The following is an 8,768-nucleotide window of genomic DNA, read 5'->3' as shown; positions in this document are numbered from 1 at the left end:
ACATACTTCCAAGCTTCCTAACTCCTGCACAGCCCCATATAGCCACCCAACTACAATAGGCTGATTTGTTTTCCTGGTTCTTCCTGCCACCAATATAGGCCAATGTCTCCTGGAGCCTTGCTCTTTCCAAGGATGGGTTTGACATGTGAAGAGGCAAGTCTGTCCTTCAGAGGTCATCAAAGCTGTAGTTTGGAGAGAAGGCAGGCCATCACATATAGACAAAGAGAAGTTTCTGTTGTCTAGGAAAGCTAAGACCTCTGGACTCTATGGTTGTTCAAATCAGAGAGAGAAAAAGGGAGAAGAAAGGAGGGGGAAGGGAAGAAGAGGGAGGGAGACAGTGAGAAGAAAGAGGAGAAGGGGAAACAGAGGAAGGGAGGGGAGGAAGAAGATAGTGAACCGCAGACACGAGTTCAGAATGTGCTGGCTTTCCTTCTGGGAGCAGTGCCATAGTTGTGGCTCATGAAAATACTTAAGGAGTAGGAATTGAGGCAGTCTGTTAGAGTCCCTCAAATTTCAGTGAAGACTAGAGATAGCAGTTTAGAATTCCCAGGCCCCATCAGGTTGTAGGGAAACACTGAGAAAACTAGGTGAGCAGTAGGGGTTTGGGGGTTCTATGAAGATGGGCAGTTTGTGTGGATAGGTCACAAAAGATACCACGGGCCACAGTGGCACCTGTTAGGGCCATACCTAAAAGATTCCAGGGTATCCAGCCATACTAAATGGATTCTGGTGCAGGACATCCTGTGACCTCATGGGACAGTTAGAGCACAGTGAAGGCCATTGTAACCTGTGGAGGAAAACAGACCTGACAACTGCTCCTACTGGTCATACCATGGTAGCAGCACCCTTTGGGATTTTAGATCAGGTCTAGGGGGAGTGAGAAAGGAAGAGTGTGGGCAGAGAGCCTGAAAACAAAACAATGGACAAAAACCAAAAACACTCTGCAGATTTGTTTAAAACAAAAGAGAGTTAAACTAAAAGATTAAGATTCCCTAAAAAATGATGGAGCAACCTTGAAATAGCATGATTGAATCTGTTGGCCCCCTAAAGGTAGACATCAGGGCTCCTGAGCAAATTGAGTTGAGTCATAGAAAAATAGTTACATGAGTCAGTATGTAAACTTCAACCCACCCTGTCCTATTTCAAATGTCACTTCCTCCCTGAAATCTTTTCCATTCCCTCAGCTGAATGTTTTCTCGTACTCATAAAGAACTTTCCAATATAACCTACTTTTGTCTTGTCTCATAAAAATTGTTAATTTATAGATTCACAGATTAGCAGAATCAAAAAGGATCTAACAGGCCATCATCTAAAACTCTATTTTCCTTCCCACAAGACAATACAATCCCTGAGGACAGAAAAATACTTCATTTGTTTTTATTTGGCTCAAAGTACCAGTGCAGATCTTTGATCATCCTAGGCTTATACAATCTGTGTTTGTGTGGCACATGATACAAACGTATGTGGTTTTCTCACAGGTAAAATAGAGATAATATCTCTTATAAGTGGACAATAGTGACTCTTCCTTCAACTTACCTTAATTCCTGTGCAAGTAATTTACCTTTCTTGGTGACAGTAAGGACCAGGGAGAACAAAAAGGGAAGTTTTTAAATTCTGTAATGTTGGGGAGGAAAACTTTTCCTTTTCTCCTTCTAGGTTCTTTGGTTAATCTATCGCTTAATAGACATAACACAGATTAACAAGAGGAAACAAATTTAATTTTGGACATATGGGGGGCCCCATTAAAACTATGAGACTCACAGAAGTTACCAAAGGCAGCTTTTATATCTTTTAGACAAAGAAATGATAAGTTTGTGAAGAATTGACAATGACGAGAAATTTGGGCTTAGGATAGTAAATTGGTGAAGAAGTAACAAAGTTTCTTTATCCAGCCTTCTCAGTCCTAAATTCCCTATCTCTGATGATGAGGCTGTTTCTCTTCCTCCTCATGTAGGGGGGTACCTTTCTCGTGGGAGATTTATCACCTGTTTTCAGGGGGACAGGGAAAGGTCAGAGTGTCCTTCTTAACACTGGGTGTCTCTCAGGTGATTTTAGTTCAAAATAATCAATATGTCCAAGTGGCATGTACTTGGGGTGACATATTCTGTTCCCCATCGGGAACTTTGTTGATTTGTTGTTGTTGTTGTTGTTGAAACTCACCTGGGCTGTGCTGAGCCTAGTCAATCTGGGATTGAATGAATGATTTCTAAAACTGACTTTGAACTTAGAGGTTCAAGCAGGTAATGATTAGATTATAAGAAAATAACTATTTTCTCCTTCAAAATTTTATTTAAATCCTAGTTAGCTGACATACAGTGTAATATTGGTTTCAAGAGTAGAATTTAGTGGTTTATCACTTATGTCTAACACCCAGTGCTCAACACAACAAATGCACTCCTTAATACTCGTCTCTTATGTAGCCCATCGCCTCCACACCTCTCCTCCAGCAACCCGAAGTTTGTTCTGTATAGTTAGGAGTCTCTTATGGTTTGCTTCTCTCTCTCTCTCTTTAATTTTTAAACTTTTTTTTTTTTAAAGGAAAGGACTATTTTTATTTCTAGTTAAAGCTTACTTCAGAATAAGCAGATCTACAGTATGCTGACTTTTTATCTCACAGTATTTGTAACAGTCTCTTTATTGTTTCTTTGTTGTGTTTTCACCTAGAATTTCAGTGGTGAACTGTATGGACACTAATATAATAAATAAAATGATAAAAAAAAAACAAAACTTGAAATTGCATAGGACAAGTAGGTTCTACTGGAACACAAAGAACTATGTTTTAGATTTGAGCCTTTAAGTTGTTCCTGCTGGGTATAAAAAGTCACAGATTTGTGGCTCCAATTGTGTTTCTTTTCTCTTTCTTTGCTTCTCTTTTCTCTTTTCTCTGAATTACCTATGGAGAGGTTAATGGTAGGATTCTGGAAGAACCAATCTCTTGGTTCCATGTGGCTTCTTTATGGAGTTCTAGAGTCATTAATTTTCCCCCTTTCCCCATCCTGTTGTTACACTTTAGTTCTAGACTTACTGGTTATGGAAGGTTCTGACAATTGTTTCTTATTGCAGATTTCTGGACACTGGCTCCAATCATGGGAGACTAGTGTGTTTGCTTAATAAACAGAAATTAATGGTGCTCTTGACCATTGGAAAAGTTTCTATGAACAAAGCAGAAGTTGTATGAGATCATCACAAACCCAAAAGGGTACTCATGAGAGATGGCTTTTATCTAGAATGTCTTCTTTTTGAAATCAGGTGAAAGTGGGAAGAATGCAAAGATCTGGGAGAGCAGAAAAACAGAGTTCAAGATGTGTTAGATGAACATAGAACCAGAGCTCAGGAAATGGGTTTATCTCTGGAAACAGCAGAAAGAAAACTAAAGTAGAACCAAAAAATGAAGACAGAAAAATGGCAGGAATGGTGAGAAGAGCTCTATAATCACAGAGCACAAGAGGATCCCCAGGGTCTCACTCTTCTTAAAAGTGTCATTAGAGGGGCGCGTGGGTGGCTCAGTGGGTTAAGCCGCTGCCTTCGGCTCAGGTCATGATCTCAGGGTCCTGGGATCGAGTCCCGCATCGGGCTCTCTGCTCAGTGGGGAGCCTGCTTCCCTCTCTCTCTCTGCCTGCCTCTCTGTCTACTTGTGATTTCTCTCTGTCAAATAAATAAAATCTAAAAAAAAAAAAGTGTCATTAGAAAAAAGCACAGAAGAGTTTGAGAATTTGAAATTCTAACTCCACTTCTAGCTTAGGATTTTTGTCTAGGTAGAGTGACAAGAATACTCTTTCTTTCTGTTTGTTAACTTGACTTTAACTTCTGAATGTATAGACAATGGCATGAGGACATGCATTTGTAATCTTGCTCTGAACCCACAATTTTTTGTGGTAGGCATGACCGAAAGCATATAATCTAGAAGTACCATTTTACTATCTCAGTATTATCTCTTCTGCTTTCCTTGGATTGTACCCACTGCTGGTCAAGGGAGGGTGTGTAACGTTACTCTTGAGGCCGGACATTGGCTTGTTCTCTACATTGTGTAAATGTGGGGATATTGCTGTGATGATCTTGTGTGTCCTATTGACTTCTCAGTCTTTTGAGAGGAAAGGGCACAAAGGAGACTGTATTGAACACATTCTTTGTCTTGAACTAATTCCTGAAGGAATCACCTGCTTTCCAGGAAGTGCAGCTCTTGGAGAAATGCATCAGAGAGAGATGTATCTGGATGAAATGCGGCAGAATGAGATTAATTTGAAACCCTGATCTCAGAATTTTTGGATTGTAATATCATTGGACACTAACTTAAAAGGAAAAAGAATTTAATTTTTGGACTGTAATGTTTTTCTAGGAGTGTAAAGATGTAGTTTAAGTCAGACCTCTTTTAGACTGTGACATTGTACTGTTTTAGTACCTGTATATAGTTTCATGATGACTTTGTATTAAGGGTTGAATTGTGTCCTCCCAAAATATACATTGGAGTTCTAACACCCAGTACTTCAGAATACCTCATTTGGAGATAGGGTTGTTGAAGGAACAATTAGTTAAAATGAAATAGGTCTTACTGCAGTATGGTGGATATAATCTTCTATGACTGGGTCCTTATAGAAAGAAGAGGGAGGAATGACAAAAAAGAGATCAGCATGTGATGACTCAGACACACAAAGGGAGAAGGGGAGAAGCCATGTGATGATGGAGATAGAGATTACAATGCAGCATTTATGCTAAGAAATTAAAGGATTGCCAGCAAACACCAGAAACTAGAAGCAAGGAAGAAGAAATCTCCCCTACACATTTAGTGGGAACATGGTCAGCACCTTGATTTCAGACTCCTATCCTTCAGCACTACAGGAAAATAAATTCCTGTTGTTTTAGGCTAACCAGTCTATGGTAATTTATGACAGCAACTCTAGAAAACCGATACACTTTGTATAACTTTGGTAAACTCTATGGGATAATTTACTGTACAGTATTTTGGATGGCAACTACTAGGAAACGAATTTGCAACTGTGGTGGAACTTGGTCTTGGTGTTTAATTAATTTTTTGTTTTGATAATTTCAGAACCTTCTCTAAGGAAAAGTTCAGTTTCCCTCCAACTCCTCCAAAGAGGTAATGGTATGGGGAACCACCTCATGAAAATGGGAGTACGAGTGCCCCGGATAAAATGATAAGCTTCCCTAGTTCCATCCAGAGAGGAAATTAGTTACATTCTGATTGTCATAGTTGGAAAAATATTAGAAAGTGTTCTCCACTCCTTAAATCTCCATGACCAGCAAAGTGAGGAGTGTTGTGGTGGAGGAGGGGGAATTCACCACACTTTCCAGAGGGGATCATATTAGAAGGCATGCTTCTGATCTTTCTCCACCAGTTACCCACTCCTATCCTTTGGAGAAGTGTGACTTTTCTGACACTGAGATTAGGAAGAGGATGCTGAACATGTGTAGATAAATCCATTTCCAGTTTCTCCTTTTGGATTGCCCATAGAAATCTGCTTTTCTGCTTTGGTCTTCCATATAATTAGTGCATGTAGATCAGGGTGTGAGCTTGGTTTCCAAAGGATGGCCATGAGTTATAGCTTTTTCTACTAATAATGAAAAAGTCATGTAGTTCAAAGTTTCTGAGTAATGGGGTCTGATCTGCATACCTACATTTTACCTCAGGTAGTTTTTCCAAGATCTAGATTTGTGTGTTGGGGGGTAGTACTGAGAAGTTTTAATGTGTCTTCACATTGAAACCAGCTTCTCCCTAAAATGAATGAGATGCTTGTCTTCCATCTATCTAACTTTTCTGTTTAGTCCTTATATCTGCCTGCCAGTCCGTCTATCCGTCCTTCCTTCCTTCCTTTTTCTCCATTCTTAAAAGACAAGTGCCAGAAATAGATTTTATTTATTTATGACCCCAAGTTCAAATATATAGTAAAGAGTTTATTTACTATAAAGTATGATAACAATATAGGGGAAACATGTAGTGAAAAACATCATCGACTTTGGAGTCAGCCCTGAATTCAAATCCTGCTTCTTTGGCTAAGTAGTTATTGATCCCACTATTCAACCTGTCTGAGCCTCCATTGTAAAATGTCAATAACAAAATGTATCTCACAGGGTTATAAAGATTAAAGGATCTAAGATCTATAACCTACTTCATTATGTCTGTATCACTAAGGTTGGCATATAGTAGAACTCTATGCATTATTTTCCTCATTTCTCTCCTCTTAAACAAGTTACATTTATCTTCCCCCTCCACTTCCATATATACATCTTCCATACGTTCATAACCCTATTTCACTTCATCATACTCATCTGACCTATTGTTAAAGAAGGAACATGTTTGTTGGGAATGCAGATGACCTAGTACAGTATCTATCATCTATACACTGAATGAAAATTAGGCTGATTTATATTTTCCTTACCAGACAGCCCCATTGAAACCTTGGCTTTTTCCTTATCATGTCCCTGCATTTTAGAGTGTGACAAAAATAATTAAAAACAATCTAGTCTTCTTATTTGTAGAATTATGGGACTGTATCATAAAATTGGTTAAAAACCTTTTGTTACAAAATTCTATAGTTATGTAAAAGTGTCACAGTGTTATTGCTCTTGAAACTATTTTGTTTGGGGCACTTCCTCCACATAATTTCCCTAATAAATAGCCAAGGCTTATGTTTATAGTACTTTTATATTTTCTTTCATTCTATATAAGAATAGACAAAAAAGGAATTATTTTCCTTAATCAGCAAAACCACAAAAAGTATGACCTCAGTGGATTATTATAAAACCATATGGAAGCACAAAGAAGTCTATTTAAATATGCCATTGTCTTGGGTTAGGCCTGTATTGATTAATTATTTCATTCAGTTCACATTTATTCAGCTCAATTCTACCAAGTCCAATAGCTACTGGGGCCATGGAGATGAATGAGGTTTGTTCCCTTCTCTTACAAGGCTTCTGATAAAAAAAAAAAAATAAAAAAAAAAAATAAAAAGCAAAAGAAAGTGTAGATGCCCACAGAAAGCATATCACCTTGGTATTAGTTCATGCTCAATTAGAGAAGCAGAACTAGTAGGAAATACACAGTAAGAGATTTATTACAAGGAATTGGCTTATGCAATTGTGGGTACTGTCTAGACAAGACCTAATCAGTAGGATGTCATCAGGATGGGCCGCTGGAATTCACTTATGACAGACAAAGCTGCTGAGCACAGGTGGAAATTTCACTTCCATCAAGGAGGTCCCAGTGGCAATGTGGGCCTTTCAGTGGACTGACTCAGGTCCACCCAAATTATCTAAAACAAATTCTCTTACTCAAAGTCAACTGATCATGGACTTTCATCCTATATACATTATACTTGCAGAACAACACCTAGATTACGATTGGATTGAATAACCTCAGGCTAGCATCAGCCAAATTGACACATAAAACCGATCAGAACAATCATCATTTGCAAAATCCTCATGAGTCAGAGATCTAATGTAGAGCTCTTCCAAAAATCACAGACAACTTCTGTTGAGCAAATATTTTGAGAATCTGTTACCTAAAGTGCTAACAATTTTACCTTGAAATGATAATCACTAATTTTACCGTATCTTCAGAGGTTCAGGACTTGCTGCTATTATATCTCTAGATAGGAATTAGGTGGAGAAATGAGTTTTATATTGCTCCCTCTAACCCATGTGTGTAGAGTAAGAGAAAAATACAAGTATATAATATTTTTAAAAGTAAGAAATATAAATGCCCTCTTCTAATAAAACATACTTCTTTGTTACTAGGTTCACTGGATGTTCCTGGGTCTGCTGTTCCTAAGGTAGGTTCTACAGAACATAGTCTCTTAAGATGAAATGCCTGTTTGCACTATCATTATCTATATAACTATCTGCATTTATATATGCATTAATATACAAACATATTTTATAACATATGTAAATATATGCAGATACTTTTATATACAAATAAGTATTTTATAAATTTATGCATTATCAGTGAGTGTATATATATATTTACATATAGAAAAATTTCTGTAGCCAAATGCATAGGGAAAATGTTGGAGCAAGTTTTAAAAGTCTTTGCTGCTTGATTTTTCAGAATCTTCAATACGTTTACATCGTTGTCATCTTCAAGAGTGAGATCTGTAAGTTAGCTGCAGACAAACTCATCTGACCATGGGACACCTTTATTCATGGACTAGTTCTTTGGATTATTATTCATTCCAGTGCACTTTTAAGAATCTGTGTAATAAAGTATTCTTTATGAGATGGGGGATGGGAGTGAAGCAGCTATTCACACTCAACTGAAAGTTCTGTAAAACTCCTGAGAGGTGGAAGACAGCTTCAAGGTTGTCAAGTCCAGCCACTCATCCAATGGATAATACTTTTATTTTCCTTTGATCACGTAGCTGGTCAATACTTCATGTAGAAAAGAAACTGCAGAGTCTGACAACATGATCCATTACATTGTCTCTATCATTATTCTGATAATGCCATTTGTCATTGTCAAAGGTCTCCAACAAAAATGTTTCTAAAAAGAAAACCAATGGACTAAGAGCAGAAGCAGTGCCATGTGAGCATGGACCACCAACCATTAATTGATGGTCTCTTGTAAGCAGGACATACAGAGCTCACCATCGTCTACCTGGAGAGATGGCCCTGCCCCAAAATAAGTAATATATTGCATCACAAACCTTGTCCAGTTATAAAAAAATTGGTAGAGAAACCATGGGCAAATGAGGCCATTTCTTCTATCTATAGAATTGCAGGGCTGAGGGACCTTACAGAGGTTATAACTTTTG

The 8,768-nt window shown here is 38.0% G+C and overlaps 1 long non-coding RNA gene across 1 annotated transcript; it reads left to right on the top strand.

Annotated features, from left to right (window-relative positions):
• Positions 1–5,046: 5,046 nt before the first annotated feature.
• On the top strand, positions 5,047–8,172 carry LOC309862444. Its single transcript, XR_014310521.1, has 3 exons — positions 5,047–5,095; positions 7,753–7,787; positions 8,066–8,172. It is a non-coding gene; the product is annotated as an uncharacterized lncRNA (long non-coding RNA).
• Positions 8,173–8,768: the final 596 nt, after the last annotated feature.

This window comes from Mustela nivalis, assembly GCF_964662115.1.
Source record: "Mustela nivalis genome assembly, chromosome: 4".
NCBI classification, from domain to species: Eukaryota; Metazoa; Chordata; class Mammalia; order Carnivora; family Mustelidae; genus Mustela; species Mustela nivalis.
The sequence above is the reverse complement of the archived record's forward strand: the minus strand, read 5'-3'. Positions and strand labels throughout refer to the sequence as shown.